The sequence below is a fragment of the Aphelocoma coerulescens genome, chromosome 3 (assembly GCF_041296385.1).
Source record: "Aphelocoma coerulescens isolate FSJ_1873_10779 chromosome 3, UR_Acoe_1.0, whole genome shotgun sequence".
Classification (NCBI taxonomy): domain Eukaryota; kingdom Metazoa; phylum Chordata; class Aves; order Passeriformes; family Corvidae; genus Aphelocoma; species Aphelocoma coerulescens.
The window spans coordinates 34,631,401-34,640,556 of NC_091016.1; the positions used below are offsets into that span (position 1 = coordinate 34,631,401).

General features: G+C 37.4%; 1 protein-coding gene across 3 annotated transcripts in view; it reads right to left on the reverse strand.

The window, feature by feature from the left end:
* The window catches only part of BABAM2 (BRISC and BRCA1 A complex member 2), a 161,941-nt gene that overhangs the window by 45,495 nt on the left and 107,290 nt on the right, over positions 1-9,156 (reverse strand). The gene's annotated exons all lie outside the window — the stretch shown is intronic.

Genomic DNA, 9,156 nt, shown 5'->3' on the forward strand with positions numbered 1-9,156 from the left:
CAATTTGTTTAAATCGTGCACTATCCCCATTTCTCCTTGCCATGAACTGTGAAGGAGGCAAGTTGAATCTGCTATATGAAATTTATTTTTCAAATTCCTATTCTTCAGAAAGGCAATTTTAATGGCATTACCTGTTTTGCTATATATTTATAACCACCTGAACTGTGAATATACTAAGGGGCTTCTAAATAGCAAGTAAAATAATACTAGGCATTGGCTCTTCTACTTTGAGGGAAAAATGTGATGACTTGGAAGAGCTGTGTCAGAGGAACTAAAAATGGCATAGCATGAGGACAGGAACTAGGAATTATAAACTTTTGCATAATGAAGAAAAAGAAAGAGAATACTGGAGTGCTAGTATGCTGTGAGCAGTATTCTCCTCTGAAACAATAGGACCCAATAAATTTAAAAAAGAACCTAGGATTTATTGATTGTAAGGATCCCTGGAAATTCCTCTCTGCACTGAAGCCTGGGTGGTATGTTACACAGTGCTTGACAGCATCTAAGATACTGATCTACTCTTTTATAATCCACTCTGCTTTAGTGATGAAAATCTCCCAAACAATTCAATTGAACAGAATATTTATCACAAACCCATGTACATCTTCTCTTATTATCCATCAATGAAGTGGATAAAATAAATTAATAACTGCTCTAAGACGGTATCAGCTACATGTACAAATATATGCCTTATTTATCTGTAATTTCTGATCACTATTCCAGCATGCATTCAGTAACATCCAGCTTACTATACTGTGACTGTTCACAAGGCAGGTAATTTTCCAGTACTTGTACTAAACCCAGCTAACCAGCAATATCTATCACAAAGCAGGAAACCGACTCTCAAAACCTGCATGACTCTATTGCCTTCCCTGCCTACTGTTCTTCCTTTTTTCTGAAGAACAACACTCATTTCCTATAACTTGCAGCTTTTTATGTTTTGTGATTGCACTTGCTCGTATTGTTCCTTATTTTATTTATGTCCCCTAATCTACTTGCCAAATTACAGTAATTATCTCTTCTTGTTAATCTTTTCCTATATTGCTTAATGCCTAACACTTCCATTGACATAGCCATTTTGTAGAGCATTTATTTTTTGCCTCCGCGCTAAAACACTGCTGTGCTGTAAACTTGTCTCATGTAATTTTTTCCCATTCTCCTTAGGCCAGACAGTAATCCTCATTTGTCAATCTCATCTATCTGGAGAAACATTTTGTGTGAAACATCCTGTCCTCTGCATCATCAGCATCACATTTAATTAGCTTACATGAAGAACAAGAAATACATAGTGAGAGGGCAAGAAAACTTGCAGAAAAATTTCAGAAACGAAGTGAGAGCAACATGCTGGAAAACTTCTGGATGTGAAGCTGAGCATTTGGGTCATTGATAAGAATGCCTGAGGGAGACAGAAAGTTAAAGGAGAAAAATGTTTTTCTTTCATATATCTGGCTTCTGACACTGATTTCCATGTGTATGCAGCATGATTAAAGGGCATTCTTGCTCAGATCTTGAAATTGGCTTTATCTTATGTTCACAAATGATGTGGAATGCTACAAGTCTGGTCTGGTGCTCCTGCTAAATGCTCCAAGAAGCCGAGTGCACTCTGGTTTTATGTAAGCCAAATACACATGTGGACACAAGGCAAGAGAACATCAGTTTTTCATGTAAACACAGCCACTGTGGCTTGACAAGCTAATATGAACCATGTTAAACCCTTACTCGTTTAACAAGGTGATATCAATCTGCTCAGACAGTTTTTACAGCCCCTTTCAGAGTCTTTACCACAGGAATTTGTGTAAGTCTGTTTTGTTCCTATGAACACAAATAATTCAAAATTCATCTTAATACATTCTCTTCAAAACAGAGCCAAGCAGAGCTATAGATCCCATTGCACAAGGGCAGCCTTTGTTAAGTGGAAAGATAGAAAAATTCTCAGAAGAAAACACGGGCACTTTGAAATTCTGGTCTTACAACAGAAGTAACAACGGTTCCTTCTGTAAAAAGGCAGACACAGGTCTACTTTTAAAACAGAAAAGGCAGAAAACAAACCCACAGGTTTAAAACTGAAAAAATTGAAGCAGCGACCCCATACATACACAAGAAACTGGAAATCTCCTAATTTGTAACATACAGCAGTGTTTAAGTTGGTCAGAAGGTGAATACAGATATTCCCAGGATTTTGTTTACACTGATGCCTGGATTTTGGTCATGGAGCGCATTCATTATAGCATGTGCTGCAAGGCAAAGACTGGAGCAAAAAATCCTTTTCACAAAGACTCTGCTTTTCCCAGAAGAGATAATGAACGTGCATAGGGCACATCCAGACATCAGTCAGGCCCTGAGTCACACATAGACACTTCCACCCCCTAAACCTTCTTTAAAGCTGTCCCTCTTTCCCTCAGAAGCTGCAAATACTTACATGGCCATTGAAAGACAAAAATTCCATCTTTACATAAGTATACCTTATCACCTTTTAAGGATTTGATTATTACTTAACATTTAAGATGTTGAGTGGTAAATAATGGGATGGCCTAAATGGCATCTGCAAATAGATGTATTTACGAATAAATATCAGATGCTTTGATAAACCCGCCTCTTTAGTTGAAGAATGGCATTTTCAGAAAGATTGTCAGCTTTTAAATAATTTCTGTTCTGTCTTTTAGTAAGACCGAAATATTAGGATTCTACATCTAGAACTGCTTCCTAAATAAAGTCTTCCCTTTTTGGAAATTATATTAAGGCTCTTGAGTCATACAGGTATGTAAAAAAGATCAGACAATTACCAAAAATAAAAGCCTTGAAGCAGTACTACATGTCTTGTTAAAATACCTTTTACCCTAAAAATGCAAAGTGTTTTAAGAACACATAATACAATTTGTGTATAGTACTTCTATGCTTCAAATACATTAATATACAATCCCTGATACAATTTATGTCAGGGAATGAATACTACTCTACACTAACAAAAACTGAGCCGAACTCACAACTGCTTCAGAAGCTGAGAATGACCAGAATTTCTCAAGCAGGTCCTCAGCATCTTTCAAGGCGAAGTTTACTGTTGGGTCATTTCAGTTAATCCAAAGTTCTGCCTTCCATCAACTAATAACATCACAGTGTCAGTAAAATCCTTTGGATGCTAGGCAGGTTAACTGTTTCCTCATTTTACAAAATTTAAAGAAGATGTTGCACACTGTCTGTGCTATCGATCTGTAACCACAGAAGTACATGATTTCAGACCGAGACAATTTCACAAGCTTTTTTATTGCAAAGATCTGTCACTCATGAAAAGTTATTTTTGAATTGACTAAAGAATGGAAAAAATGAAACCTTCCATATTATTTAAATCTATAAATAGTATTTTAGAATTCTAGTTTACCTGGGGCAGAAATAGCTGATTTGGGGTTCCTGCATGCTTAGGTTATTATTTTGTTATGAAGACAGAAGCTCTCAGAAATCATATGCTCTTTGCTTTTTCTACTATTTCCTGTCTTCAAAACACAGGCCATCATTGGATGTTTTAAAGTGAATTATAATGAATGTGCTAGCTTATGAGGATTTTAGATCTGCTGAAGTTGGAGTAAAAAGAAAAAAACCTGGCCCTACAAACCCAAAAAAATACAGTTGTGAATTTAAATCTCAACTTTCCTGTGTATAGCCTGTGTTCATTTGGCTTCCTTCTTGCAAATGACTGAAGGCTTTTCCTTTAGTAACTAGTACTATAGTTAGTGTTTCTTTGGATACTCATCATTTTAAATTTCTTTAAAAATTGCAGGGGTTACACTGACAGCAAAGATATCATCTCACACTTTCAGATTTTTTACCTTTCACTTCAGATTAAGAATCAGGCAGAGGGGTTTTAAAAAATCAGCTGTTTTGACACAAATGAGGGAATGAGATTTGATCTTCTTTTACTGAGGTAAATTCTTATCCACCTTGGTTTAAAACAATAATGTACTTAAAACCATATGATTTGGATCTACTGTACCTAATATATTGTTTTCAATCTAAAAAAAAGCAATAGTAAGATGAGAGGTTTTAATATTATTAATCTAACTCTGACTTCACAAAGGACAGCTAATCCAGAAACTTCTCTTATTTCATCCTTTTTCTTTTTTGCTGGTTCAAACTTGGCATTTGTAGATCCTGGATACAATACACTATTTATTTATTTATTTCAGTTACTACAATTTATTACAGAAATCCTTGGACACTTAAATCCTTATCTGAATGTCTCCTTGATAAAATGAGGTATTGCCTTTTTACCCCTATAACCACCTGCACCTCATATGTAAGTTCATACACAAAATGCATAATATTAAATCAACACTTTTTTTCCCCAAACCCCCAAAAGAATCACAATTTGAGTTTTGGTTCACACATCTACAGTAATTTGATCCTTTTCTGCACATGTGCTATAACAACACAACGTTACCAATGCTAATGTCATACCAATATATGGACGTGACCTAATAAAGGTTGATGAATTACTTCTTTATGAGTTTTATGTATGTAAACATCAGCTATGATATTCCATGGATGTAATCTCTGTATTTCTTTTATTCCTGACTACCTGCCAGTCAATGTTTACCTATCTGTATTTGCATCAATCAGGACTGTTCACAGGACAAGCAAGAAGGAAGTTCACAAGTAGCCAGTAACAAAGTCTGATTTCCAGTGGACTTCTACAATGCATTGGACTGACTTTTAACACGGGTTGTGTTAAAGCCACAGCACAGCATGAGTTCAGTCCTTATAAACACCAGAGGAACCCCACTGGAAAGATGTCCTAAATGCCTTTGCCAAATGAAAAGCTTCAAATGCTGTTCATGCCTTGCAAGACATCAGAGAATGAATTCAGGAAAGGAATCTTGACTGAAGAGAGGCTTTTTTCCCCTGATGTTTAATAAAGCATGAATTCTGATTGAAGCACTTCCTAAGATTATAATATTTGTAACTTATTTCTCCCATACTGACTCTCTGGTCACTGAACACAGTGAGCTTCAGCACTGTATTCTGCACTGAATACAGAGGGGCTTCAGCCTTTCCTTCAGGTGGCAGTAAACAGCATCTGCCTCTTCTTAGTGATTATATTCACGAAACTATGGGAATTTCCTATTTTCAAGACTTCTATCTTTCTGTCATTTTTTTTTAATTGACCAGCAGGCTCAAAAGAGTTAGTAGGACAAAAATGACAGATACCTGTATGTACAGACAATATGATCATATTAATTTTATAGCAAACAAAATTCTTAAGAAACCAGGTTAAAAAATAACCCAAATCTCCCACCACACAAAGCATCTAGGGAGGAACTGAAGTCCTTGGCAGAGGTAACCAGCAGGAATAGAACCAAGACCTTAAGCTCTGTCTATGCAGAAAATGACAGCAATTCCAAGAAACTCCCCCCCCAAACCAACCCCACTGATTAACCTGAAAGCTTAAATAAAAACCTGAAAATCAACTGATTAAACTCACACTGCACATGCCATTCAGGGAGAAGAAAAATTTTTCCTCAGACACTTCCTGAATAAGAACAAGCATAGGAAACTTCATCCCATTAGGTAAATCATTTGTCAAAACCACTGTTCTGAGAGCTTCTACAAATGCCTTCTTAACCACAATCCCAGGAGTGCCAATATAATACTAGCAATCTACTTTCTTTACCATTAGTGCACACAGGTGCATACTCAAAAGAGTAAGTTCATATAAAGTTCTGTAAACCTGAGGTGCTGAAGGAAGGTACAACTTGACACTGTCACAGAAAAAAATATTGATGCCTCTTGAAGGATGGAAACTGAATCAGTAAGACAAATATGTTAGTCCTAAGGAAGCTTCAAAACAGGACTTATTTGAAACAGCTATCTCACATGGAAAACCTCAGCCCGCAACTGAACTTTTTTTAAATACAAGAAACAAAAGAAAAATATTTATAATGGAAAACATGAGGCCATTTCCAGTTGCAGCAAATTTCAAAGGTTGTTCGCTCTCCCAGCTTCCAGCTTTACTGGAAAGCAGGAGTTGCTTAATACCACTGAAAACATCTGACAAAGGCCTTTTAGTCTAAGTTTAGAGATATGACCTTTTTTCCCTCAAAGGTCCAGTGCAGGAATCTATTAATCTTTATAGTTTTGGACATGTGTATTTATGACTCTCTTCTTGGGCAGTACCCACAGTGTAAAATTTACGATTCCATCAGCCAGTTGGCTTATACTTTTTTTTTAGGCTAGGAATTTGTATTAGAGAAAAGGCTCTAGAATTTCTGGTAGTTTCACAGTAAGTTTACTAATCTTGCTTAGCGGGTAGGAGAAGAAGGTGAACAAATCAACACAAGGAAAATAATTGTCAAAATACCAAAAGGTGATGGAAACTTGCCTATCTTCACTGGGTACAGCAGAAAATATGGAAGCTTTACCACCACTTCTTAGGTTAGAAAATATTTTTGTACTCTGCCCATCTCCTTCAGTTAGAATTTTAAAATCTAATGCAAAATGCATGTGTCAGGAAAGGTCCAGTAATACTAGAAACCGGTTCTTCTACTACCCAACGCCAATGCCATTTAAAATACATTGTACAAAGAAAGACCTACTGGTACTTGTTCCTATTGCCCTTGGTTTTTCCACCACTTGACTTTTCAGAAAACTCTGAGCAGATTTTTCTGTTCTTATATGTTGAAAAGGGGGGAAAAAAAAAAAAACAACCAGTAACCTGCTCTCAGGTTTTGCTTAGCAAAATTTTCTAGCAAAAGCTACTCACCATTTGATTTGCTACCGATTTACTGTAAAACAATTGCCTGTTACGCAAGGGTAGTTAGCTCTTGCAGGACAAAAGCCCTCCAGCACAAATCACCGCAGTTTAAACTGTTTTCATTCGGTGAGTGCACAGGATACTCCTGAATGTAGCTCTACTTACTCTTTTTTAAACTTTCCTTTATTTTCTCATAAGGCTGCACAAAGCCTGATCATCCCTTGTGGGAGTCAGTGAAGGTCATCTCAAGCACTGTGCTCTCTGTCGTACTGCTGATGGACATCACAACTCAATGACCATTTAACATTAGCAAACAGTAGCTCAAGAGCCACCTATACCTGCAGAATCATCACCACTGGCTTTAAGCAGAGCAAAACTAAGGTTTTTCACTCAGATAAAAAAAAGTCAAAGGAGGTGGCCATGGAAATTACAAAGATATGATGAAAGCTAGAGTTTTTTCCTGTGAGGGCTTCCCTAACTTTTAGGCAAATGGGTTTATTTCAGAACCTCTCTCCCAGCGTGTATGTGTGCACAGGCGCTGTGCAAAAGCTGTACTGATTCCTTTGCAGTTAGGGGTAGCCCTGTCTCCCAAATCTGTGGCAGCTCTTAGAAAGAGTCACTAAGAAGCCTAAGTAAATAATTAGCTCTAAGAGTGGGGTTAAGTCAGCAGGAGGGCTCAGTAGTGACTTGTGTTGTTTAAAATGTTCGTAAATAACCTGACAAACAGGCAAGCTGCCAGGTGGCAGTTCAGGGATGACATGTTATTGAGGGTAGCCAAAACAAGCTCCAACCAGGAAGAGTAATGAAAGGGCTTTGAAGCAGAGGAACTGGATGACAGTAAGAAAGAGGAGATTTAACACAGATGAGTATGAAGTGATATGGGCAGAAAAAAAAAAACCTAACTAAAAATACAAAATGGACACCAAGCTGAACATTCAGCTGCTCTCAGGGTTATGACTAAAGTTCAGTTGAAATGTCAACTCAGCACAGAATAGAAAGCCAAACCAAAAAGAAGTATGGGATTATGAGGAAAGAAGTAGAAAGTTGTCTGCAGCACAACTCAGTCTGGAAGCCAGAAAATGAGGACAGGAGACTGATTACTATAACATGATGAGTGATGTTGAAAATGTGAATAAGCACTGACTAGTTGCTGTCTTTTCCAATACAAATGTAGTGGCCAGCATTACACCCAGCTAACAGGAAGAGCTAGTTTCAAAACTAAAAGGAGGTACCTCTTAATGCAAGATGTAGTGGAGGTATGAAATTCCCTGTTGCAATATGTATGCAAAGGGTAGGCTGGACAAGTACATGAAAGAAAAATTCATTCAGGATTACACATCAATCAAATTTCCTCAGCCACCAATGGCTTAGGGCTGGAGAATTCTTAGGGCAAAATATCATATGTGATAACCCTGTTTCTACGAACTTTGTTATCATATTGCACATGCATGTGATTTTCTAGTGGGGTGGCATATTTAGGTGATTTAGGTAATTTACGGTGCAAAATTTTAATCACAAACATGTACCTCTCTATTTACATTAAAAAAAATTAAAAGGATTGTCACAGTATTATGTGATTAAAATAGATACTAATCATTTAAATGATGGTGTTTGCTTTAAATGGCAGGAAAGGTAGTTGTTAGTGTAACCTGAAGTAAGGGGGAGAAAAAGGCACAGCTTTAGAATGGTTACATTTTCTTTTCCCCCAGAGAAGGTTTTAAAGTAACTAATTTTCTGATTAGCAAAATGCAGTATACCTTCAAAGAGTTTCAGATTTAATGAAACTAATGAAACATTCAAATAAATAAAGATCCTCTTTGAGACCTTCAACAGATCTGCAGCAATGAACTGACTTGCCTGACATGAACTCAGGTTGGGTGGAACATCTGGAAAAGCACCCCATCTGAAGACGAAGGACCCTGCCCTCTTCTGCAAGTACAAGTGATACGCCAGGGATCACAATGATTTTAAAAATGCACAGCTCTGCAAAACACACTGTGCTACCTTCCCCACCCCAGCTTAATATACAATCCCTCTGACAATATCAACAGTTGCCTAACATGACATTTCACATACCACCATGATTTGGATGGCATGTGCTTGAAAGAGAACTTGAAACACTAACACTTACTGTGATGAGGTTTAAGAGAAGATTGAAGGAAGTAAACTGAGAATCAAGATTACAAAATGGCTCTATTCATTCCTCTGTGGGGATGAAACAGTATGAACAAAACAACCAAGCCCCAAATGCTATTTACTTTGGGAAACAGGGTATGTCAAACTTCTCAGAGTAGGTGGAGTCAAGTAAGGACACAATTAGCCTAAAGACACCACCAGCGACTTGCTGCACACAGTGATATCCCTGCATACAGGTACGGCTAGCTGCAAGATGCCCAGGGAAGAGGACAGGCTGT